The 25,004-nt window shown below is 37.6% G+C and overlaps 1 pseudogene; it reads right to left on the bottom strand.

Moving 5' to 3' along the window:
* Positions 1 to 14,903: 14,903 nt before the first annotated feature.
* LOC110945515 (carbonyl reductase [NADPH] 1-like) overlaps positions 14,904 to 25,004 on the bottom strand; it is a 31,463-nt pseudogene continuing 21,362 nt past the window's right edge.

Here is a 25,004-nt window from a genome sequence, read left to right as displayed (position 1 = left end):
AACCTCCAAATATTACTCAAGAGCATGCATGACGTCATCATCAATGTGAAAATGGTGACCAGGCAGATTGGATGTCAGAAAGAAGTAAGGCGGTGCAGGTCAGGGGAATAAGGTTTATAGGAAAACAGTTTAAAACTACATTTGGTTGTTTCTAACACCTGAAGGATTTTTTCCTTCATTGCTTCAAACATTTGATTTCTTGTGGACACTGACATAAGGCTAGATACTAAACTATTGCCTAATTTTACATTTTCCAACAGTCATTGAGTACTTACATATGACTAAACCTTAAACAATTTTAAGCTTAAAATTTTGATATTTTATCAAAATATCTTTATAAAATCATCAAAAACACACTGTTTGCTCTAACCAGATTCTTTAAAAAGCTCAAAATTCTGCACTGTTTAATCAATCTGAAGCCCAAAACTTGCCAGCATGTTTGGAAGAAAAGTAATCCTTAAAAAAAGTTTTTAAAATAAAAATAATAGATTTAGAAAAAGAACCGGAATTATTCCATTTATCTGAGCAAGAAACAGCAAAAAAAAAAAAAAACAAAAAAAAACATTGCCAGATTTTAAACGTTCATAATGGTCATTGAAGTACTTCATTACTACCACTAAAACTTAACAAATTCTGAGCTTAAAAAATAGATATTCCATCAAAATCACTTTTTTCTACATGTGCCATTTTTTTAAAAAGCACCAAAAAATAAACTGTTTGCTCGAACCAGATTCTGTAACAAACTAAAAATTCTGTGCCTCTCAATGCAACTGCCAGACAGTGCAGGTCAGGTGAATAAGGTTCATTGGAAAACAGCTGAAAACCACATTTGGTTGCTCTAACACCTGATGTGTGACGCACTGTCCTGCAGTGACAGCAGGATTAGGAATAGGTTAGGGTCATTTTTTCCTTGATTGCTTTGAACATTTGACTAATATAAGGCTTTATAGTAAACAGTTATGCCCCAAAATGAGAGGTACACCTGCTGTTTTCAGGTAAGGCCCAGAAGTACCTTCATAGACGTCTTCATGGATGCCATCACCATGAAATCCTCAAGCTCCATCCACCAGGACTTTCTCTGCATACACTCTAACATATGTTTCCTGGATCTAAAAATGTTCCAAGCTTTCAGTTCACCATTTCCTCACTATCATCCAGTCAACTGTCAGTCTGAATTTCAGATGTTCTAATGTGATCTGCAGGGTTTCTTTTTTCATGAATGTCTCTGGTGAGTTCATGGTGAAAATTAAAAAATGCACATTACCTTTTGTTCCATCCCAAACGGTTTCACACAGGACGTTCTCCTGGGAACAGTGGAAGAAGAAAGGTTACTTCGTGCATCTGACTCTGATCAAAGAGTGTCATCAGCGCGTTCAACTTTACATTTCATTTTTCTAACATGGACTCCTGGTGGCTTCACTCCACCGTCATGGTTCCCAAACTGACGAGGCTCATTAAACTTTAATTTCTGTCCACGTTTTTCCCCGGTCATGAGTTCTCCTGCTGCAGAGTCTCGACACCCCTTCACAACACCCCTTCAGGCGTGAACGTAACCTCACGTTTCCGTTCATGAAGCAGAGTGGAGGTCATCAGCAGTCAGAACCATCTCCCACTGATGCTCCTTGACTGCCATTGACCTACTTGCAGTGTAATGAGAGCCGGCAGACTGACGCCTGGTGGTTTCCTCCTCAGAGGATTCTCCATCCTGACAATTATCTGAAGGCTGCAGTATGACTGACCTCATTCCAGCAAGAATTTCACTTCAAGTCTGACTCCTCTCAGTCATTCCTCTGCATCCCAACAGAAGTAAAAACATTAAAATGCTCTGTGAAAATGAAGAAATATGTATTTGAAACACACAACCTAACACACTAAGCTCTATGTTAGTATGCTGTCTTTTTTTAAATGACAAAATTATATCATTTATCACAACTAGGAACTGTAAAATCAAAAAGAATTATGGGATTTTCAGCTTTTTGAACTAATCAAAACCTTGAATCCATCTTATTTGACTATGTAATTCAGCATAAAATCTTGACATTTCAAAATCATCACTTTATTTTATATATCTCTTTATTAAATCACCAAAAATAAACTGTTTGCATACAAGCCAACACTGAAACCAGTTCATAAGTTTGCTGTTATGGTCTAAGGCTCTGGCATTAAATATACCACATTATATAGCTGGTAGTAAAATGCAAAGAGTGTCTATATGAACATATCAAGTATCGTAAGTGCGATTCTGAGTAGATTGGTGGAACAGGGCAGCTGGAAGCAGCAGTCTGGAGGAAAGACAGCAGCAGCATCCCACAGTGGACATGATGGAGACTAGGTCAGTTGGTTGAACAGCAACCGCAGATCTGAAGCATCCAGTTCTGGGACCAGGGACACTCGGAGTAAGGACACAGGGAGAAACAGAGTGAATGTAATGCGATAATGGTGTATACAGTAAATACATAGGTAATGAGAGAAAGTCCCCCAGCAACCTAGGCCTATAGCAGCATAACTAGGGCCATAACTAAGGGACATTGAAGAAGAAGCCAGTTGTGTCCCATACATGCAGACTCTAACTGACCTCCTCAGAGTCAGCCCTAACTATAAGCTTTGTCAAAAAGGAAGGTTTTAAATCTGATATTCAAAGTAGGACCCGAGCACAAACTGGGAGCTGCTTCTACAGGAGAGGCATCTAATAACTGTAGGTTCTGCCTCCCATTCTACATTTAGAAATTCTGGCAACTACAAGTAAGCCTGCAGTCTGAGAGCGAAGAATTCTATTATTACTTCTATCTAAAACAGAAATAAATAAGAACACTTACTAAACCTGAACTGGGAATTTCTGTGTACCAGTAAACCCAACTACATGGAGATCCCAGATTAACACAGGATTATAGAACAACATCTAAAGCCCAGTTTTAGACCATTTAATATCAAATTCCATACCTGACTACATTCAAAGCCTTCAATAAACAAATGTCTAACTAACCCAGTTAATACCACTAGCCCAATTTTAGCCCAGAACTTAACTTTAACCAAGTTTAATCCAGAACAGACCAATTCTATGTGGGCCCAAAGCAAATTACATTCAAAATCTCACTGAGCAAAAGCCTAAAACAACTTTTGACTGGAAATAACTAGAAGGTCTTTAAGATATGATGGAGGTCAGTCGTTAAGAGCTTTGTATGTCAGGAGAAGGATTTTAAATTCTATTCTAGGTTTCACACAATGAAGAGAAGCCAGTATAGGAAAAATATGATCGCTCTTGCTCACTCCCATCAGCACTTTCAATGCAGCATTTTGGACAGGGGCAGCTGGTCAATAGAGGGCGCTAGGGCGCCCCCCCCTGTCTCACATCATGTAGAGTCACAGCCAAGGGTGTCAGTTTGTTTTTAAAAGTGGGGGGGATGGAGACCACAGCACTTTGAGAAAATGTCGAAGAACGGCGGCAAAATGCCACAAGTTGGACTCGAACTCACAACCACCGCACCAAAGGTGGAGTCGCAACCTGCTGAACTATTGGTGCATGCAGGTGTCTGTGGGCCGCTATAGTACTAATTCTGCCAGGCCGAAATTTTGCCCCTGCACGCCTCTGGTCGGAGCTTCCACTTGGCACGGGTGCAAATTTAGCATCTGCGTGTTTTTTTGACCTCACGAAAGTGTGCTGCATGTCTGTGCAACTCTCGGCCGAGTGCGGATGGTGTGTTCAGGAGCGTCAGAATTTTCTATACTACTGAAAATAACTGGGTTTACAACGGCTTACATGTGAAGAATTTAAATGTGTTGGAGACAAAATGACCCCTGACAAAAAGTGGGGGGGGGGACACATCCCCACCGTCCCCCCCTAAACTGATGCCTATGGTCACAGCCCTTCCTTTGATAAAACGTTTTTAAAATTAAATTTACATGTATATCCCATGTTTTTAACAAACAAAATGGATAATAGAGCCTGTAGAGTGTTACTAAAATGTATAATTTGTAATAAAAAGTCAGATTATAAACATCATATCCAGCCGGGGCGCACTGATCTTTCCCCATTGACTCTCGTTATAACTTTGACATGCGCAGTTCGTTCCTCTTCAATACAAGAGATAGCAGACCGCAGGGCGCAGGATGACCGCGCCCCGCTGAGCGATCAGAGCGATCAGAGGGAGACAGCCTGTCTCCCTCTGATCGCTTTACACACCACCGTCCATTGGGTGGCAGCAGAGAGCGTGCAAACGTCTTGGCTGACAGGATGCAGTGAGGCGGGTGCTTTATTTTGCTTCCCTTGCCTGCTTTTTCAAACCACGGGAACTGATCATGCCTGGATTCAGACAGGTACTTACTTTTTTGTCATTTAATAATGTAAATAGAAATGTTAGTTGACACAAGTGGCACTTTAGACTGAAAGCCTGTTGATTTTCATATGTTCTGAAATCTGACGAATTACTGTTTTTCTTTATTTTCATTGTAAATATTTAATGTTAGTTGACAGAAGCACTTTGGGCTCAAAGCCGAAGATAAGATAAGATAGGTTTTATTTGTCACATGCACAGTTATACATAGTATAATGCCTAATGGTTTCAGTATTTTTTTCAGGCAAAGTGACAAATTTTTATTGCTTTGATCTTAAATATGCAGATTTTCTGTTTTCGCATTGTCATGTAAGGTTGTTAATGTAAAAGTTAGCTCACAGAAGCGCTGTCTGCTTTAAGCCCTATAGTTAGTTTTTTTAACAAAATGTCCAATGTTTGTTGGTTTCACAGGTATGGATTTGTTTTTATTTATTTGAGTATGTAAATATAAATATGTTGTTCCAAAGATTTTGCTGGACAGAAGAAGCACTTGGCACTCTTTGAAGCTGGAAAAATGAATTGTTTCTTCTTTTTTTTTACTTTTGAAGTAAAAAATAGATTTGCATATTTATACATTCTTAATTTGTTTGATTATAGAAAAGGAGATTTTAAGGGTTTGTGTACCAATTACACCTTATCTGGAGCAAATCATATCAAACACTGGGGAGATAAATTCAAATTCACTAGCTGGTAACATTTACGTGCATTTAATTGTCTATTTGACTCAGCAGTAGTGCTTAGGTGTACTCTCCTAGTGGTCCATAATAATAGCACATCAAATGGCTGTGAACATAATTTACATCAATTCTTGTATTCCGGTGTTGCTGACTCTGCTATTTGGTTTGGTAAATTAAGCGTGCCCCCCCCAAGAGAAAAATTCACCAGCCGCCACTGATTTTGGATCAACTGTATGTTTTTCAGAGAGCTACTCGGACATCCTGGTAGTAAAGAATTCCAGTAGTCAAGCCTGGAACTAACAAATGCATGGACTAGTTTTTCTGCATCACTCTGAGACAGGATGTTTCTAATTTTTACAATATTTCTCAGGAAAAGCACAAAAAAAAAAAAAAAAAAACACCAGGAAATTGCTGCTTGGATGGTTAAACTGGAGCCACATACTATTACACACGTGGACAAAATTGTTGGTACCCCTCAGTTAAAGAAGGGAAAAACCCACAATTCTCACTGAAATCACTTGAAACTCACTAAAGTAACAATAAATAAAAATTTATTGAAAATTAAATAATCAAAATCAGCCATCACTTTTGAATTGTTGATTAACATAACTCCATCATCCAGTTCTGCAGAGTTGAAACAGCAGAAATAAATAGTGGAGGTGTGCAAAACGGGGGATATTCTGCTCATTATCATCCTGCAAATGAGACATTCTCTGACTAATTTACAACAGAATTTGGCCTCGTGTAGCTGATGTAGCCTGCAGAGAGCTGGAGGCTGCTTCACATAACCGAGGATCCATTTAAAGATTAATACTGGATCAGCCCCTGCAGTGAATTTAAAGCTGTACATTCTGCCAGTGGATTGTATTTCAGAGCAAGGGCGTAGGTTTGCATAGGGACGGTAGGGACATAACACTACCAACTTTTCAAGAGGGTCAAATTGTCCCCACCAACTTTTAAGCAACCTTATTTGCATTATATTATGAGTTCAGTTATATAGGTAATTTTGATTGTCTTCCCATATGTTATAAGGATAGAATTGACCCTACCATTATTAAGTGAATTATTTTCATTATGTTCAGACCAGGTTCAGACTTACATTTACCCCTTTTCACTTGCTGAATGTGCCGGTCCAATCAAACGTGCGTTTGATTGGCTGATGACTTGACCCCCCGCCACCCACACGCACACTCACACAGCCCCGACAGAAATACACAAGAAATGAACATGCCGCCTTCTCCGCCCCCTTCGAAGAGGAGGGATATTAGAAGTTTTTTCGGCCAGCAGCAGCAGCAGACGACACTGTAAGTAATGTAAAAAGACGTCAGTGTTGTGGACGTGGGGAACACACCACTAATGTTGCTACTGAAAGTCCGACCTGCATCAGAGTTAGCATAACACTAAACTGTGTGAACTTGCTAACCTGCAAAACTCGAGTAGGAAGCTGCTTACAGAGAATTGTCCTCCTGTATGTGTTTTCTACTGTTAACGTTAATTAAACTGTGAGAAATGTAGTGAACTCTGCTGGAAAATATAGAACCAGAAAAAACGTGAGCAAGAAGCTGCTTAGAGAGAGAGGTCCCAGTCTGTGTTTCACAGGAAAATGTTGACAGTCAAAAAAAATTAAAAAAAAACCCACATGCTGCTGCTTTTCTTCTTGTAAACGGCCTGATTTAGAAGGAAAGAAGGCTAGAGCATGTTGTGACTTTACACTTTTGAAACCAAATACCTATTAGTGCATTTATTTATTAATTAAAATGTATTTAATTATTTTCTACATTCCTTATTTAAAAATATTTTAATTTGCAGCCTATGCAGACATTTTTTCAGATAATCTACATTAATCATGATCGAGGTAAAAAGTTAAATTAATCCCGATTTAGATTTTTTCCATAATTGCTCAACCCACTGATGCACTTTAGAGATGACAATAAGGGAGAAGAAGATGAAAGAGACCAATTATGTCCCATCCCCAGCAAAAAGTGTACATGCAGGTTATGCTGTTATATCGTCCCTACCAATGTTGAGACCAAACCTACGCCCTTGTTTCAGAGTATGTGGTTACAGCATCTATCAAATCATTCAGATGGGATAAGTTTTGGTTCAAATCAGACTAAACAGTTCTACATTTTTAGTTTTGACAGATTTTATTTTGTTTGTGTTTTTATCAGGAGGGACAAGTTAATTATTTATTATAAACTGTCCTTTGTGGAAACTTAAATGAGCAAATCTTAAATTATTTTAATACAGTCAATAGAGTCTAACAAAGTGTAAAAAAATTGATTCTTTTTAACATTTTTTACAAGATATATTCACAATTTATTGCTATTTTATTGATTTTTCCTGTTTTGTTAACTTGCAAGAGTTTCAAGCAAAATCACAAAACAAAAGTATTATTGTACAATTTGTTTTTTTTTATTGTTGTTTTTTAAGCCCAAAACTATAAATAATGTCAAAATCAATATTTGTAAAAAAAAAAAAATTCTTTTATCACTTTTGACCATGAAGGACATTTTTTACAGTATTTAAATCAGCTATAGATAGAATTGTTTTACATATATTTGTGATTATTTGAAAGAAAAACTGTCAGTAAGGGACTGGAAATTGTGTCTCATTTGTGTTGTTTTGTATGTTGCTTTTGTTGTGTATCTTACTTACGTTTTGTGTGTTGTTTGCATCAAGTTCTGTCTTGCTTTTCTTTTGTATGTTCCTTGTGTCATTTGTTGATTTGTTTGATTTGAGTCATTTTGTGTTTCGTTTGTGTTATTTTGTGTCTCACTTGGGTATTTTTGTGTCTTGTGTCTGTCATTTTGTGTCCCATTTGTGTCATTTTGTGTCTTGTTTGTGTCATTTTGTGTTTTGTTTATGCAATTTTGAGTCTTGCGTCACTTTGTGTCTTGTTTATGTAGGTTTGTCTCATTTGTGTCATTTTGTGTCCCATTTGTGTCATTTTGTGTCTTGTTTGTGTTATGTTGTCTCATTTGTGTCATTTTGTGCCTTGTTTGTGTAGTTTTATCTCATTTGTATAGTTTTGTGTCTTTTTTGTGTCAGTTTGTGTGTTATTTGCGTAGTTTTGTGTCTCATTTGTGTCATTTTGTGTTTCGTTTATGTAGTTTTGAGTCTTGTGTCAGTTTGTGTCTTGTTCATTTTATGTCCTGTTTGTGTTATTTCGTGTCTCATTTGCATAATTTTCTGTTTCATTTGTGTCATTTTGTGTCTGATTTGTCTCATTTTCCGTCTTGTTTGTGTCATTTCGTGTCCCATTTATGTTATTTTGTGCCTCATTTTTATTTTGTTTGTTGTTCGTGGTGTTTTGTTTGTGCCTTTTTGTGACATTTTTATCTCCTTTCTGTCCCATTTGCTATTTTTTTGTCCTGTTCTGTGTCATTTGTGTTTTTTGTGTCTCAATTTTGTCATGTTGTGTCTAATTTTTCTTTTTGATCTTGTTTGTGTCAGTTTGGGGCATTTTGTGTCAAACTTCTTGACTAATTTCACAGCTGATTTTTAAATCTTCAGATTTTTTATTTACAGTTTTTATCATATTTGGGGGAAAAACACTTCTGTCAGAATATGACTGTATTTTTGCAGTAACATACTGTATGTGTCTCCATCTTCAGCTCAGTATTTATCGCCACAACATTCTACTAGTGCCTTCTGATATCCATCTTTTCTTGTTAGTCTCTGATAACAGTGAAATACACAGACGTCCAGCCTCCATTAAGGAGAAAGATTCAGCCTCCTTCATGCCATGTTGCCTTTTCCTTGTTACCCAAAATGCATCGGTCCTGTGGGACCAGAGGAACAATTGGAGAATAAATCATGAAGGGCCTTAAAGTGTGCTGCAGCATATTATCCGGCTCTAATGAGATGTGATTTAGAAAAAATACCATATTTCTGCAGCATCATTTGTACAGTTATGCTGCAGTAAAAAGTACAACCAGAGAAAATAACTGTGAAAGCTGCAGATAAGCTGAGAATTATTGTATAAGTTCCCTCATCAGCATATTCATCCCACCTGTGTTCAACTCTCATTGGCTAATTTGACACTCAATCATCCAATCAGCTGCCAGACAGCCTTACATAAGAGGAGGGAGCTTCATTGTTTTTCTGTTCTGAGGTCATCTTCTCCTTGTTTTCTCTCCTCATGCGTCTTTTTTTTTATTTTCTTCCCCCTGCTTGTTGAAATTTATATGTTGTTCCTCCCATATGTCAGAAAGAGAAGCGCAGCGCCACAGAGATCTCAGCAGGAAGACGAAAACCTTTAAATGTTTTCCCGCTATATGATGTTTTGATGCATGTGACAAAGGCTGATGTTTGTCCATTAGGGCGCCGTGGCTCCGAGGATACTGCCTGACGTGTGAGTGTTTGGATGCATGTTGTGAAATGTTCCACAAAATCTTCCTCAAACTGTGGGATTTTCACCGGGTGTCCAACACACAGTCATGAACTAAAGTTTACATACACTTGTAAAGACCGTGTATAGTTTCCAGTGACTCCTGCAACTCTGAGTTTTATGAGATGAAATCTTTGAAACACATGAAACTTTGCCACACAAAAACAATCACGGATTTAGGTTCTTTTATAGATTTATTATAATTTTCTGGAAATATGACAAAATGTGGGTCAAGAATATACATGCGCAGCTTAAATAATCCATGTTAGTGATGTAGAAAACTGTGTCTATCTAAGTTTCTTAGTTTTATGGCCTCTTAACTTCTCTTGAGTGATTATGCTGCTGACTCCTCAGGCATTTTAAATTGAGCATGTCTGACCCACTGAAAATATGGAATTATGACAAAATCTGCTGGGTCATAAATATACAAACAGAAATGGTAATATTTGGTTAAATTTGTCTATTTTCACCTCCATTATGTTTTTTGGTTTAAAACTTCTAGTTTGTCTTTAACTCCTGTGGCACAATTGGTGCAGTTCAACTTAAGTTGTTGTCTTTCTGATTCAGGCCTGTTTCTTCATCAGTCCACAGGTTCTTGATGGGTTTAAGTCAGGACTTTGGCGAGATCAGTCTAAAATCTTCATTCTAGCCTGATTGAACCATTTCTTTACCATGTCTGATGTGTGTTTGGCTCACTGTCTTGCTGAAACATCCAAATGTGTCCAAGATCAACCTTCTGCTGATGATTTTTGGTTTTCCTGAAGAATGTGAAGCTAATCCTCCTTCTTCATTATTCCATTAACTTTGTGTAAAGCTCCAGTTTCACAGAGCATGATATTACCACCACCATGCCTGATGGTAGGTTTGGTGCTCATAAAAAAACTCTGAATTCAGCCCTAAAAAAAATAAATAAATCAAAATCCAGTACAATATTGGGACCAAAACTAAACATAAACTATTCTGAAAAAAAGTCAAGGACCTGCTCAAGACAAAAAAATGTGTGAAACCAGTCCTCAGCCAGGACCCGAGCCAGTGTAAAATAAATCCTAAACCAACTTTAAATCACATCCAAAACCAGGAGAACCAAGACTGAAATCAAAGTCCAAGGAGAGCCCAAAACCAGTCCAGCACAGGGTCTGAAACCATTTTAAAAGCACCTCTAGAAAGCCACAGAGCATGATACTGCCACCACCATGCTTGATGGTAGGTTGGTGATCTTGGGCTTACAGGCCTCAGCATCTCTCCTACAAACATATTTCTGCTCAATTTTTTCTTCCATCTGACCACAGAACTTTCCTCCAGAAGGCCTTTTCTTTGTCCATGTGATCAACAGCAGACCTGAGTGGAGCTTTCAGGTTCTGCTTCTAGAGGAAGAACTTCCTCTCAGCTCATGTTGATGTAAAACACTGTGGACACTGACAGCTGTGTTCCAGCAGCTTATCATTCATTCAAACCTGCTTTTTGATGATTCTTGGTTGACTCTTGACCATCCTGACCAATTGTATCTCAGCAGCAGGTGATAGTTTGTGTTTTCTGCCTGCTGGTGGCAGTAACACAACTGGACCATGAACTTTATAACAGATTATTTTGGATCTGAAGCAGCTTAAAACGGCTGAGAGTGACTTTCTAAATTGTTCAGTTCAATCATTTGCTTTTCCAGATCTTTGCTGAGCTCCTCAGACTTACCCAATGTAGTGTTTGAGTCTAATGAGTGGATCTAATGGGTTCTATTTAAACTAACTCAGATGAGTCAGCAGCTGTAGTCAATTGTAATCACTCACGATAAGTTAAGAGGCTATGAAACTAAGAAAATTAGATTAACACAACTTTCTACATCACCAAAACTCATCGTTAAAGTTGCTGTATGTAAATTTTAACCCATCAGAATGAATCATATTTCTGGAAAAACTTTAATAAATCATTGAAAGAACTAAAATACATGATTGTTTTTGTGACAAAGACACAAGAAAAGGGGATGAAAGTGTTCACAACTGTAATTTTATCTCATTGCTGAAAAATTGCCACTGTTCACTGAAATATGCATAGAAAAATTATTTTTTAAAAATCTAGTGCAGGCGTTCATAAGTTCAAGTTAATTTAGTTGCCCCCAGAGGCATATCAGCTATTTGAAGAAACAAACAACTGTCTAATCAGTGCTTGTCAACACCAAATAATCAGTCCCTGAAGAATCCAAACTTTCATATCAGTGCAGAATTTGCTGTGTAGTTTTTGACACGTTGACCGCAGCAGCAGCAGCTCTTCAGTATCTCCACAACAGACTCTTTGTCAAAACAGTAATTACAAACGGGAGCAGAGAGTTAGAGTATTTAACCGCCAAACATCAAGGGTGCTGGGAAATTATATATATATAAAAACCTGACATCTCATTACCCTTTTTCTTTATCTCAAATTATCATGAATTTTTTACTTCTTAGATTCTCGAGGGCTCTCAAGAACGTTGCCTCGGGCATCAGAGCGAAGCATGTAGTTACAAGAAATTAACCTGCAAACAGAAAAACCTGCCAAAGTGAGATATTTCAGATATCTGTTCCAATGAAGGTTTAATATTCATCCAGTCGTTGTGGTTTAAATACATTTCTGTCCTTCGTGTGGGTGAGTCAGACCTTCCCAACATTTCAGTTTTCTTTGACAACAAAACATGCCCTTGTTGCAGAGCAGCAAATCTAATAATTATTCTGTCAATACGTGATAACTTTTGAGTCACAGTAACCTTGAATAAAGTCTCTAAGCTCCATTTTTAAAAGAACATCCACCATAAGTGACACCTGATCATCTCCAAGGTGAAGAATCCAGTCAGGTGGTGCTTTTCTTTTCTTATTTATTTACTTCCAAGAAGAAAAAAAAGCTGTTTGGCATCAATTAAACTTCTCGTCTCCAAGATTCAGTCACCAGATGATTGCATTTGTGAAGAATCACTTCATGTGAAACAATCCAAACTCAGAATGAATCTCTCAGCAGGAGGCGCACTTAAGAACCTCTCCGAGGCTCAGAAAAAGAGTGAAACCAGATAAAAGCATCTCTGCCCTCAATTCTCACTTTTAATTAGTTTTACAGGCGTTTAAAAGAAGTTTCTTTTCAGAGTAATAAGGGTCATTCAAGAATTGGAGCACATTTTACGTATCATTCGTCAAATTTCAAATAATCATTGCATAAAACACTAAAATATGCAGTTGTTGTGTAAATTTGCTTGTCCTGAGACCAATCCAAAAAAAAAAAATAGGAGAAAAGAATGTTTGAAAATATTTTTAGTATTTTTAGCTCCACCTAAAATGTCATTTTTCTCTTGTCCCTGATGACCAATTCAGTCTCAAATAAAACAGTTAAAATGAAATTTAAACCTCAGTGTTTGGTATTTTTTTTCAACGATGTCTATTGTAATTGTGGGAACATTTTTTTTAATCAATATAAGATTTATATTATAGATAATAATTATTATGCATGGAACGTGTGTCCCACAACAACCCTGTTAGCAAAACCTTTTTAGCTGGTAGTAGAAGAAAACAGCGAATCACAAGACACGTTGGAATTAACATCATCAAACAGTTTTCCAAAAGAATGAGTAGAGCAAAGCTATGTCCTCTCTTCTATTTTTCATATTTTCACAACATTGTCAGCCTGGATTGAATGTCTCACTCTACCTCATGCAACCCTGTTATGCACATGCACATTCTACCGCAAAAAAAAAAAAAAAAAAGGTTTTCCATATCAAAAATGATGTTTTATAGGGTCTTAGCCTTTGTCCAACAATCTATTACAGATTTGAGCAACCTAAGCTCACTCACTTTTAATCTGGGCCTGGTTTAATGTGGTCCAGATGCATAAAAACACACAATACACACGTGGACAAAATTGTTGGTACCCCTCAGTTAAAGAAGGAAAAACCCACAATTTTCACTGAAATCACTTGAAACTCACAAAAGTAACAATAAATAAAAATTTATTGAAAATTAAATAATCAAAAACAGCCATTACTTTTGAATTGTTGATTAACATAATTATTTTAAAAAACAAACTAATGAAACAGGCCTGGACAAAAATGATGGTACCTCTATAAAAGATTGAAAACTATTTGACCAGAGTGACATGATTAACTCAGGTGTGTCATTTAATTGACATCACAGGTGTTTCCAAACTCATAATCAGTCAGTCTGTCTATTTAAAGGGAGACAAGTAGTCACCCTGCTGTTTGGTGAAAAGGTGTGTACCACACTGAACATGGACAACAGAAAGCGAAGGAGAGAATTGTCCCAGGACATCCGAAAAAAAATGATAGACAAACATCTTAAAGGTAAAGGCTATAAGACCATCTCTAAACAGCTTGAAGTTCCTGTGACAACAGTGGCTCATATTATTCAGAAGTTCAAGACCCACGGGACAGTAGCCAACCTCCCTGGACGTGGCCGCAAGAGGAAAATTGATGACAAATTGAAGAGACGGATCGTTGGAATTGTATCCAAAGAGCCCAGAGCAACCTCCAAAGAAATTAAAGGTAAACTCCAAGGCCAAGGTACATCAGTGTCAGATCGCACCATTCGTTGTTGTTTGAGCCAAAGTGGACTTCATGGGAGACGACCAAGGAGGACACCACTGCTGAAAAAAACTCATAAAAAAGCGAGAGTGGAATTTGCAAAAATGCATGTTGACAAGCCACAAAGCTTCTGGGAGAATGTCCTTTGGACAGATGAGACCAAACTGGAGCTTTTTGGTAAGGCACATCAACTCTATGTTCATAGACTCAAAAACCAAGCATACGAAGAAAAGAACACTGTCCCTACGGTGAAACATGGAGGAGGCTCAGTAATGTTTTGGGGCTGCTTTGCTGCATCTGGCACAGGGTGTCTTGAAAGTGTGCAAGGTACGATGAAATCTGAAGACTATCAAGGCATTCTGGAGAGAAATGTGCTGCCTAGTGTCAGAAAGCTTGGTCTCAGTCGCAGGTCATGGGTCTTCCAACAGGACAACGATCCAAAACACACAGCCAAAAACACCCAAGAATGGCTGAGAGAAAAGCGTTGGACTATTCTAAAGTGGCCTTCTATGAGCCCAGATCTGAATCCCATTGAACATATGTGGAAGGAGCTGAAACATGCCATTTGGAGAAGACACCCATCAAACCTGAGACAACTGGAGCTGTTTGCTCATGAGGAGTGGGCCAAAATACCTTGACAGCTGCAGAACGCTCATTGACAAATACAGAAATCGTTTAATTGCAGTGATTGCCTCAAAAGGTTGTGCAACAAAATATTAAGTTATGGGTACCATCATTTTTGTCCAGCCCTATTTCATTAGTTTTTTTTTTTTAAATAATTATGTTAATCAACAATTCAAAAGTGATGGCTGATTTTGATTATTTAATTTTCAATAAATTTTTATTTATTGTTACTTTTGTGAGTTTCAAGTGATTTCAGTGAGAATTGTGGGTTTTTCCTTCTTTAACTGAGGGGTACCAACAATTTTGTCCACGTGTGTAATCTCCATGTTTTTAAATTTGAACACATAAAATAATGGTTGTACAAATCAAAAATTGTTTTATAAAGTCTTTAGCCTTTGTAAAATAATCTATTCCAGATATGAGCAACCTAAGCTCTCTGGTTTTAATCTGGACCTGGTCTAAAATGATCCAGAAGCAAAAATTTTCCTGAAATCTCAATGTTTTCACACTTTGACACCAAAAATAATGATTTTCCATATCAGAAATTATGTTTTGTAGAGTCTTTATCCATTGTACAACTATTGAACAATCTATTCAAGATTTGAGCAACCTAAGATCACTGGTTTTTGATATTCACCTGGTTTATTGTGGTTGCAAAAAAAAACCCTCAAAAAACGGTCAAGTCTCAATTTTTTGCATTTTCACAAACAGAATAGAAATTTTACTCATCAGAAACTGTACGTTAAATAATCTTCAGTCTCTCTGTGACGGTCTGGTTCATCGCCTGTCAGTAGTTTTAATGTTGTGGCTGATCGGCGTATTAATAGTTTGTGCAACCTGTAGTTCCCTGTTTCATCCACCAGGTGATGATGTTTCCTCTCTTCCTCATCAAGTCTGCAGCTCTAAAACCTCCTCCTGCTGAGTGTGTTACACTGAAGTGCTTCCCCCGCTGAGGTTGTATTTTTTCTTCTCTACATTTCGGGTCTATCTGATGCGTCCTTTGCATCACAAAGCAGCAGTGTCGGTGGACAGCAGCATCCTGTGGAGCTGACTGATCGTTTCAGCTCAACAGTCCCACCGAGCTGCAGCTTCCCGCTCCCATGTCGACTTTATGACCCTGCGAGGGAACAGAAACAGCAAAAAACTGACCTCGTGTGCACATTTGTTTGAAGCAAAGGCACAAAAGCGAGATTTGCTGTCGTGCATTTCAGGGTTTAAACTTCCTAAACATGACATTTGATTAGCAAACCTTAGCTTTGACCCGAACTGAACCAGCAAACCTTCAACTTACCTGCCCACGTTTTCACTTCAAAAGAACACAGACTGCAAAATGTCTGTTTTGTAGCAGTACTACGTTATGATTTATTGCTCTCGTTATCAATAATTGGGGCACCACCCTAGATCTCTAGGGAAATAATTAATTTTAATAAAAAAATTAATATTCATAAAAATTTTGATCAATCTCATATCAAAAAGTCTTGAATCCTCGTTTAAATTGACCACATTCTACACAAAGAAACTCAAGACTGTAGTTTGATCTAAAATGAGGTATTTATTTACTATTCTATGAAAATAACGACAAGTGAACTATGTACAATGTAGATATGGTGTGTGTGTGTGCGTGCAGGACTACATGTGTGTGTGTGCGTGCATGTGTGGAATGTGGGAGTGTGTGTGTGGTGTGTGCATGTGTGAGAGATGTGGAAGTAGGTGTGAGAGAGAAGGAAATATGGTGAGGATTAGCCAGAGCTAACCTGACGAGGTAATCGGTAATTTGGATTAAGAATTCTAATGATTTGTAAAAGAATAAATTGATGAAGTGAATTAATTGACCAAGCGGTTAGTACATCACCCATAGAATGGAATCAGAGCAAACTCAGCTGGAGTTATTGAAGTGAACCGTCATGGGGCTGGGACTTGCGAGGCCTTCAGATTCGCAGCACACGGTCTGGACCTGCGGGTTCAGAACGGTGCGTCGTCGTTGTGGTGGCCTAGATGTCCTGCCGCGGGTTGATCGGTTCTATGCAAAGACCTGATCCAGCAGATCTCCGGAGTTCTCAGCTGAGTGCTTAAAAATGATGGTTCTCAGGCTTTAGCCAAGAAAAACGGGTGTTGATGAAAAACGGTCAAAATTAAGAAAAATAAATGCTGGTTCTGAATCGGTTCTTCAGATTAAACGAATAACGAGCAAAATGTCTCCTTAAGTTACAAAAATGTTAAAAGATAAATAGTTAACAAACTTAGATGGTGAGGGAATTTCAAAGATAGAAAAAACGCGCTTTAGGTAAGAAAGTAATGAGAGAGACTTTGGTTGGCCTCTCAGGAAGAGAGGGGTAAGAGAGTAGGTCGGTAAGAGAATAAGAGAGAGTAAAATGTGGGCTACGGCTGACTTTATCTGTGGGTCCAGCTAAGGGGAGGACCTGGGCGGAGAGAGAGAACTTTTAGGCGCGAGTCTGGTGGAATTTGGAATCTCTTTGTTCTCACAGAGTAGAGAAGAAAGAGGAATCAGAATGGATTAAAATATGATATTAAACGCGCAAAACACGATCTGTCTATCCCACCATATTCAGTTGTGTGAAAGTGAAATGTGTAGATTAATACATATGTTCATATGATGTGAATCATTTCATTCATAACTATATGTTTATGTTTATGACATTAAAAATATGTATCACAGTGAAAATATAACAACAAGTCAGAGATTTGGTAACAGGTAAATACAATGGTCATCATTCAACCTAAACGGAGAGGAAATTCAGAGGTTAATACTGGAATTCATTCCAAAATCATAGTATCCTGGGGAAGAAATGATTAACATCACAAATTAATAAATCGACTTCTATCAGACATGCAAATATGATCTTCAAATATGACATAGATGAAACACTGTGAGTAACTGTGGTAAATCTGGAAAAACCAAATGCATATAGAAATATTAATTTGGCAAGTGTTTTTGTTTAAGTTCAGTTCCAGTCTCTTTGTTTCAGTCAAAGAGAGTGAGAGGGTGACTCCAGCCTTCTGCCATAAAGTTTTACGACTTGTTATCTGATCTGTGGAATGCAGAGACGTCTCCGGCTGAGGGTCTCCTGACGCTGAAAAGGGATTTTAGCATGAAAGTTCATTAAACAAACATCCATAGTCTATAATTGAAAGTCATTGTCTTTTAAAAAGAAGAAGTTATTCCAGGGGTTCAAATGTTCACATGAGCTCCATCCTTCTGTGAATGAAAACCTACAGAAATACAAATGTCTCAATCCTCCTATAGAGATGGGTGTTGGTCAGTGCTGGAGAGGGGCAGCTTATCTGAGTTTTGATCAGCTCAGGAATTCCAGGGCCTTTGCCGTCTTGCTACAGTTTCATTCATTATATTCAGGCTTCAGTTAACAGGAAGGCTGAACAGAGCGAGCAGGAGGATGGTGATGATGCAGCAGAGGTCAGGTGTTTCTCTGCAGGTAGCTCAAACATCAGACATGTGCGGCTTTACTGACATCTAGTGGAGAGCAGGGAGAATTACAATGTAACTGACAGGTGGAGCTTTGAGCCAGTTTTACAGGCTTCTAATTTTACTGCAATTTTACTTTTAATTTTACTGCAAATGAGCTGAAAAAGTGGAAACTAGTACTAGCACTAATCCTGAAATGTCCTGCAAACTTCTCTCATCTGTAATCTGTAATTTGAGCTAATATTTCATGCAAAAGGTGAATTCAGTGGAGTGTTTAAGCACAACAAGCTGCAGAATGATGATTGATAATAGGCTGTTAGAGATTTTGTCTCAGTGTTAAGAAGGTTACGATCCGGAATGGTGGAAATAATAACTAGCTTTATGTCCTATTTTCACTGTGTGTACATTTATTTATTAGATATGCTGAAATATACTATCATAGGTGTTAAATTAGCCAGATGATTTAATAATATATGCATAGAAGAAAATGTCAGTTAGATCTTGAGGCTCTTCGTTCAGATCACAGATGTACAAAAAGCAAAGATTATACAAGATTTAAAGGAAATCTGACCTTATGTACAAAAAATAGCATGATCTTTGCCTCTAATTTGCTTAAAATTGGATTTTAAAATGAAATAAAATCAGAATTGTACATATTTGTGCTTTTAAAAATCTCTAAATCCTCAAACTTTCTGATCGTTTTCAAGTTTATATGTAAATATAAAGACTTTAAGAAGTGGACCTCAGTGTTTATGCTGTTTATATGGGAAAATTGGCATTATAGTGCAATTTTTTCAGTCTGCATGGTTAAATTTTGAAGCAGATTTCTGTTTCACCGAGTTTGAACTTGAAAGTTCTTTTTAATTCCTAAAGATTTTTAGTTTTTTTTTTTTAGTTTTTCTGCAGATTCTTCATTCAGTCTGATGTTTCTGTTGCAGAAAGACATGAAACACTGGATGAATATGTGAGTGACTGCATTGAGTTCAAGGTGGAACACATAAGAGGTGAAAATACGATCCGAACGAAAGCAAAGATAAGAAACAGAATATAACAAATAACAAAAAAAATCAGGAGTATTTCATCAAAAATGCCAGTCACATCACAGAAGAAATATTTACATGTTAACTGTAAAAACAAAAAAAAAATTATCAAAAATCTGTATTTTTACAATTGGTATTTTTTAACATAAGCTGTTGCAATATAATAGTTTTTTTTTTTTTTTTTACAAATTTACATAAATAATTTTACATTGAAATTTTCAAAAATCTTCAGAAAATTTGTATTTTTACAAATAGTAATCATTGTTTTGTTTGTGGGGCTGCACAATGGTATAGTGGTTAGCACTTTTGCCTTGCAACAAGAAGATCCATGGTTCAAATCCTGCTGTAGGCCTGGGATCTTTCTGCATGGAGTTTGCATGTTCTCCCTGTGCATGCGTGTGTTTTCTCCAGGCACTCCGGCTTCCTCCCACAGTCCAAAAATATGCTGAGGTTAATTGTTTACTCTAAATTGTCCGTAGGTGTGAATGTGAGTGTGATTGTTTGTATATGTAGTCCTGCAACAGACTGGCGACCTGTCCAGGGTGTCCCCTGCCTTCGCCCGAGTCAGCTGGGATAGACTCCAGCACCCCCGCGACCCTAGTGAGGATAAAGTGGTGTATAGAGAATGGATGGATGGATTTTACAGTGTTTAAATCAGCAAAAAATACATTTTTTTTTTCAATTTTGTGATCATTTGAAAGACATTGTGTGGTAAAAATTTTTCCCAGACATTTAGTGTCATTTTCTGTATTTTTATGTTACAGTATGTGGGGAATATTCATTTTACATATATATTAAACTATCATGTTTTTATTGCTTTCTGCTTATTACTTATAATCATTTTAATTACTCTTTTGCTTATCAATTACAGTCATCATTTTATTACTTTTTTACTAATCACTTATAATCATCATTTTAATTACTTTTTACTTATTGCTTATGATCATCATTTTATCACTTTTACTTACAATCATCATATTAATTACTTTTGCTTATTACTCATGATCATCATGTTATTACTTTTATTCATTACTTACAATCATCATTTAATTACTCTTTTACTTATTACTTATATTCATCATTAACCTTCATTGATCATATTATGTGTGCTTGCAACTTGTATTAACCCTATAATCAAATGTAATAAAGTGCTTATGAATGCATGTTTGAGTTCTAGCTCATAACCTGGAAAAGTGTTGATCTAAGCAGGTTGTGCAGGTTTCAACATCTAACTTAAAGGAAAGTGTGTTTAAGGTAAATGCTTGATGCTCCACTTGACTAAAGGCTTGTGGTTACAACTGACCTTTCAAAGAGCTGAGGGGAAAACTCTCCCCATCGCTTCAAACTAACAAACTGAAATAAGAATAGCATCTAGGATGGCAGTTTAGTGTGGACAGGTGACAGTTTTAAATTAAAAATAAAGAACATCCGTTAAAACTATGCAATACCTGGAAGAAAGAGGGGGGTCTGCGGTTACAGAGATGTGCAACTTGTCACGTACTCACAGAGGACAGAGACAGGGCAAAAGGTTCAAACAACAGCTAGATGTTTAAACAAGAATAAAAGTTAAAGTATTAAACCATAAAACAATATTGGGGAATTAAGATTAAAATATAATGTTCATAAGAAAAATACTTAAAAGAAAATGTAATCAACAATGTCTTAAATTAACAGTAAATTGGGGACAGGCATAGAAATCTTATATTAACCTATGAGGATCCTAGATTAAAATAGGGATAAAATCAGATTAATCTGCCTTATACAAATAATTAATTTATTGATATTGTTGTACTATTATTAAATATAAAATTTAATAAGCTGAATTAATAAAACTCAAAGCTCAGCATAAATTGAGCAAGAAGCTCAGACCTGTTGTCTGCAGAAAGCTGAGTTGTAGTCTGTGCAAAGCTCACAGGAAGTCACACCTCAGGCAGGCACATACACACACATGCAAAGTACTCTCAATACAGGGTGAAGACGGCTGTGGTTGGACGAAGACTGAAGACATCCGGCAGTGTGAACCAATCAGAAGACAACAGCTTCTTAGTTAAAAACTCATGTAATAGTTTAGAATTCGCTCTTTGTTGTGAACAGCTGCATGCAGAGGAATATTGTCTTAGTTTAAGTCAGTCTGATGCCAGCTAGATCAACATGGAGTCTGCATGCATGTATTTTCTGTACTATCCAATGCGTTTTTACTAAATATTCTTAAATGAATATTTTGACTCTGGGTCATCCTTGTCTCCGAGTGTTTTTTCCCTCATTAACAGTACCAAAGAATCCGCTTTCTGACAAATTTGGAGGCACGGACGGGGTACTGTTATTTGAGGTACTTAATCAATTTTTGGAAGAAGAATTGGAAGAGGTCCGGGACCGGAGATTTCCGGGAGGACCTGACGGGAGCTCCGATCCACACAGAGACTCACAAGGCTGGCCAGCCAAAAAGAACAAGGTAAGCAGAAACCTGTTGTTCTAAACCGAATTCTGCATATTGGGCATAACTAAATTTGTGAGTCCTGTGGGGTAAGGAGAGACCTGTCTCAAATGAATGAATTTGAATTGTAATCAGTAATAAGCATACATTGGTGCTGAGTTGCATTGGATGGTCAGAACTTTATTATCTTTTAAACCGGTGACTGGATAGGGAACTGTTGACTCTCAGTCTTAAATTGGGATCAGTTGGTCTGTACCAGAGTGATGAGATGATGATGAAGTGTGATGTGTAACGTGAAACTGCCCTTGCAGCCTTAAGCTGTAGTGTATAAGAATTGGTAGGAAATCCCTGAAGGAATAGGGTGCAGGACTGAGACTGTATTTACGGCCAGTTGCTGTTTTGGCACTACTATATAATCTTTTAAAAAGCCCGTAGCAGTACAAATGGTTGCGGTTTCTACGCATTAAATGTCACCATTACGTCCTACCTGCAGCACTAGGACATACTGTCTGGGGAAGATTTGATGTGGCCACAATTAAGTAATCTAAATTAGCGATTTTCTGTTGAATTTATTTTACATTGTGGGCAAATTTTTTAAATTTTGTGTAAGTGGAGTCGCGTAAGAACCTACGGATTGCTAAACTCTGTACATAATTGTGTTTGTTTCTAAATTAGAAAAGAGATGCGATCGTTTGTACAAGGTTTGAGTGATTGACAGGCAGGCAGCTGATCTTTACACACGTTGGCAGAAAATAGACGTCATTTTGGTGTGAATGAACAGACGGTCTAAACCTTGTGAGAAAGTGTTGGTGTGTGGATGAATGAAAAAAAAAAAAAAAGCTTTTGATTTGGGGAGAAAATGTAGTTTTCTTTTATTTTAAAATTTTTTATTTTTTATTTTTTCTTTCCTTTTGTTTTCTTTTTATTCTTTGAGCCGTATACAATTGCAGTGTCATGAGAGGGAGAGGCATTCATTTTTTGTAAAGGAATTGATGAAATCATCCGCTTAAGACATACAATTGAAGTGCTGTTTACTGACTGATGTGAAAAAAAAAAAAAACACCGTAGAAGGGGGATGGAGGTGAATGGGAGATAAGGAAGGTTTTCTTTACTCCTTCTCTGTCTCTTTGTCTCCTTCGATTATTTTTTGATGTCTTTCTCTTTGACATGGGACTGAGGGAAGAGCACGAAGAGCAAAATATTCAATTAGATATTGTGCATGAACCACGGACAATGTTTACAAGAAGAAAGGGTGATTTGTAATTTATTAATGATTATTTAAGGGGTGTAAGAGATTTCAGAAGCTCAGACGTTGCAGAAAACCGCTTGAGATTATTAAAACTGTACAAAACAATTTTGCTGGATTATTCTTACAGTTACTTTGATATTATTGGTTCTGTTTATCAAAGAAGGGTTAATTTGAAAGTGAGAGATAATGGATGGTGAAAAGCTGAAAGAGTTTGTGGTATCAGAAATGGAGAAAAGGGGGATGTTAAAAGATAAAGATAATCTACAGAAAAATGTTTAAAGTTGTGGGTTAATTGGGGAAAACAAGGCTTACTTTCAAGCCAACCTAGTGCTCCTTTGCCCGGTTTTCAGACTGTCATGTCCATAACCAGTGCAGCTACAGCCGACCGACATGAAAAGTTCGTTGAGAGGGAACAAGATGACAGACGCAGAAGCCTGCTGCTAAGCTGAGAGAGGAAGTTGCCACAGAGAGAGCTATGCCTGTACTGACATCTAAGCAGGAAACTTCTGCACAGACTAAAACCACCAAACCACGGCTCTTCCTATGATGTCAACCCCAGCCCAGATCTACCCCTCCCTGCTCCTACAAGAACAACCTCCACCTTATGAAAGAACAGCAACATCTGGCAGTCACAGTGCTGCAGTGCAGGCACCACTGGTGGCAGTGAAAGAAGGTGGGTGGATGTTCAGATTCCTACTGAAGAAGGAGGGAGCAACGTCAAAAGATGGACTTTGGCGGTCCCATGATGGGAGACTGGTAGCTTCAGCAACGCTCTGTCACCTACTGCTGAAACAAGCGAACATTGAAAAGCGCTGGTGGCATCCACACATGACTGCACTGGGGGAGAACTACGTGTCAGACTGCGAGACCTGCAACGCCCATAACTCCAAGATTCCATACAGATGTCCAATGGGTGGATATCCTGTTCCACCTGCTCCTTTCCATGACATCACCATTGACTTTACTGACATGGCAGCCGAGATCCGGGTAAAGGGGTACAGGTATATGTTGGTTATGGTTGATCGTTTCACAAAATGGGTGGAAGCAATTCCTTGTAGGAATGAAACAGCATAAACAGTGGTTAAGTGGTTATAAAATGAGCTGACATCGCAATATGGGGTTCCATGAAACATTAGATCAGAAAATGAGTTTCATCTCAATATCAAACTATCTGCTAAAAAAATAAATAAATAAATAAAGTAATAATAATTAACTAAAATCTGTTTTGACACTAAGCTAAAATGGGTTGATGCTCTTTCCTTGCACTCATGTCAATGAGAAACTCATCAGGGGAAAAAACACATCTGATGCCTCATGAGTTGCTGATGGGCAGACCAATGCCTGGCCCACCCAGAGATGGGGGTCAAATGCCATCTCTGGATGTTTGGCAGGTACAATGTGATGATTACATGACTGCACTAACTAAGTTGCCCTGAGTTTTGTCTAAACAGGTGCAGTCAGCAGAGCCTGAGGCAACCGAATAGAAGACTCCAGCACTTCTGGTGGGTGATTGGGTGCGGGTGAAAGCACACAAAAGAAAGTGGCTGGAGCCCAGGTGGACTGGACCATCAGGTAACAGTGTATCTCACATGCGGTCCAGGTAAAAGGTAAAGCTGGAGCCAATTGACACCACCTAACTCATTGTGTACCCTCTTCATCACCCCTCTCCGAATTCAGGAGAGATAGGAACCGATCTGGCAGAATCTAAGGAGGCTCCAAAAACTTAGAGAGTATTTGGTGAAATTTAACAGAAAGCTTCCTATAATGATATCAGTTGCCCCTGCTTATCCCACAGGATGTAGAGGGAGATGGGATGGAATTAGAGGAGTTGGAGGATGGGGAGATGATTATGAAAAGGAGGGAGAAACTAGTTTTTGGGAGGATTATTAGTGAAACAGGGGGAAAAAAAATAAAATAAAAATAAAAACATAAATAAATAAATACATGGGAAAAAACACTGGCCTAACTGCTGATGATTGAACTAAATTGTAACACATATCAAGCTTTTTGTTTACACCTTAAAAGGTGTAAAAGGAGGGATTTGTGGGGAATATTCATTTTACATATATATTAAACTATCATGTTTTTATTGCTTTCTGCTTATTACTTATAATCATTTTAATTACTCTTTTGCTTATCAATTACAGTCATCATTTTATTACTTTTTTACTAATCACTTATAATCATCATTTTAATTACTTTTTACTTATTGCTTATGATCATCATCAAGTATTACACCATTTTTAAAGTACTTTTTCTGACACC

The sequence above is a fragment of the Acanthochromis polyacanthus genome, chromosome 15, assembly GCF_021347895.1.
Source record: "Acanthochromis polyacanthus isolate Apoly-LR-REF ecotype Palm Island chromosome 15, KAUST_Apoly_ChrSc, whole genome shotgun sequence".
In the NCBI taxonomy this organism is placed as follows: domain Eukaryota; kingdom Metazoa; phylum Chordata; class Actinopteri; family Pomacentridae; genus Acanthochromis; species Acanthochromis polyacanthus.
This window is presented reverse-complemented; position numbering and strand designations above follow the sequence as displayed.